We start from the raw sequence: 2,589 nt of genomic DNA on the forward strand, positions 1-2,589 counted from the left end.
GCAGGTGATCCAGGTGTCAGCAGCGAGTTAGAATAAACAGTGGCTACCCAACTTCGGAAAGCAAGACCCCATGGCAATCAACTTTTACTGTTATTCGTAAATCCAGGCTCTTTCAATTCAAAGGGTTCTAAACCCTTCTAACATTTATATGATAATGCACACGTGAAAGCCCATCTGGATCCTTTGCAAGACTATGGAGAGCTGTTGAGTTCATGTTGAGTTCATGTCAATCTCTGCCACAGTGACTGCCTGTGACCTGCTTAATAACCTTTGTACTCCCTGATCCACTCTTGGGGCACTTCCTGATTTGTAAAGCTTTAGGATCACTCCATAACTGCTACTAACTGCAGCGTCCAGTGTTTTCATGCCCACGACCAGCTTTTGATCCGCACTTTCTAAGGCACATGTCTAGGATGGAACAATTCTGGAGCCCATCACAGCAGTCCTTCAGTATAACCCTGTGCTTGCCAAGCACTGGAGTTGTGAAAGAATTGAAAGTTTTTCTGAAGGATTGCCGAGCTCATAGGTGGTTTCCTTCTAGTCTGATGGTAGATTTCTGTCATGGAGCTAGCTATTATAAAGTTGTAGAGAAATCCACATAGGAGTAGTCCGGCCTCCTATTTACTCTTTCCCAGGAAATGTTTGTTTTAAGAACTTATGATTTTCTTCTGAATATTTTGATTTTCTGTTAATATGTCTTCACCTTTAAATTCAACTTCTTTGACTCCTGCAATGCACAACTAATACAGAGTTGTTTAGAAATGGGTCCTGACTACTATTAAACACAACATGAGTGTCATGGGGGTTGGTTAAAGGAAAAGTGTTGTCCACGCAAGGCATGGTTAGGTGGATAATCTTTCCGATATAACTGTTAATGCTTCGTTGGCTGAAACTCAGTGGGTATGTAAAAAGCTAGAGTGGGTTTGGTTGTTGAATGCAGGCTAACCAATGTGATTGTGATAATCAGAATAATAATGTTGCAGATGGAGGAAGCGTAAGAGTGGATGCATTACACCCAGTTCCGACATTGGATGAACATATTCACCACTATCACAGAGGAGCTTTGCCCATTTGAGAAGCGTTATGAGCTGCACATAATCACCGGGTTACAAATTTGCCATGAATACTGATAGATATACAAAGATGTGCTTTCAACTTGCGGGTGACGAAATGGGAGAGAAGGGGGAGGGGTATCCATGCCTGAAAGTTTGTCCAGAGGGCTACTGCGAAATATAGGTGGATGCAACAGAAATGTTCAACTGTAAACCCAATTATGACTTGTGCTACACTCTAAAGAAACCGGGAGCAATGTTTCCAGAATTGGTAAGGACACCTTGGAAGCGCGTGATCTACACGGAATTGTCCATAAAACAAATTACTCTGCAAGGAGGTGTAGAGGCGGAGAGCCACCCTGGAACCCTATCCCAGGAAGCCATGAGTTTATATGATTTCTCCCTCTCGAGAATGATGTGCAATGATTGTATTCTGCTCTGGCAGCTTGCTGCTATGCAAGCCTGGTAACTGACGCAACGTGGAAAGCGCGAGATGCTGACTGCTGTAGATGGTCCTAGAGATTGTAGGGGTTATTGCCATGGATAAATTGCCCTTCCCATTTAAAGGTGACAAGAGATTTATTTAAAAGGCATTCCGAAATAGGCTACACAAAAGAGTGACATTAAGCTATCTCGTCCAATCAGATATGTGTCACGAACTTGCCTCGTATAAACATTTTTAGAGAAAGGGTTTATGTCTTGGGGGAGCTTGAAATCTCGAACCAGGCAGAGCACTTTAGTCCTGTAAATGCCAAATAGGGAGTTACCGAGGAGGAATTAGTGGGTGGGGTGGTTATATGTGTGTTACTTTTATGCGTTCACCTGCGATTAAAATACCCCTAGATGCGCTTATTCTACTGTATGCTCCAGCATATGAAACCAAATAGAGGGTAAGATACTCTATTTACTGGTCGGAAAATACTAGTTATAAATGGGACCCTTCCACTTTCACAAACTAGGGTCTGTACATTTCAATGTTTTGTGACCAGCTTTTGGACGAAAAACATTGACTCATATGATACCAATTTCGTATTTGGAAAGGGCATCTATGAGACACCCTTTCCAGATACCAAATCAGTTTCCACTCAGCATCCTATTTTTGGAGAAGGAAGTCAAAAAGATTTGTAATAATCGCTAACACTGAATCTAAGTATTTGCAACCACCTGTAAGAAAACGGGTCATTAGTTGTGTGGCCTGCACAAGTAATAGGTCCACATTTCTCCTCTATTGGGAGCCAAACACCCTATTGTAGGCCTTGACTCTCTCAGTGTAGTGAAGCAGAGCTGTCCAAGGCCTACTCCAGGGAGGTGGAGTGGGCTAGTAATCCCCATTCGCAGGTACACAATAATAACACTCAATAAATGATTGCCCGGTCTATGCTTTTTCTTGTGAAAAAGAAAAAGCACATTTATTACAGTAGTCAATACTACGCAGTAATTTACAAATATACATAAGTTGATTGACATACTTTTTGATGACATTGCGTAATCACTCTTATCCTTACCAAAGGGAGTCTAGTTCAACAAATCATATGTC

Source organism: Pleurodeles waltl, chromosome 4_2, assembly GCF_031143425.1.
Source record: "Pleurodeles waltl isolate 20211129_DDA chromosome 4_2, aPleWal1.hap1.20221129, whole genome shotgun sequence".
NCBI classification, from domain to species: domain Eukaryota; kingdom Metazoa; phylum Chordata; class Amphibia; order Caudata; family Salamandridae; genus Pleurodeles; species Pleurodeles waltl.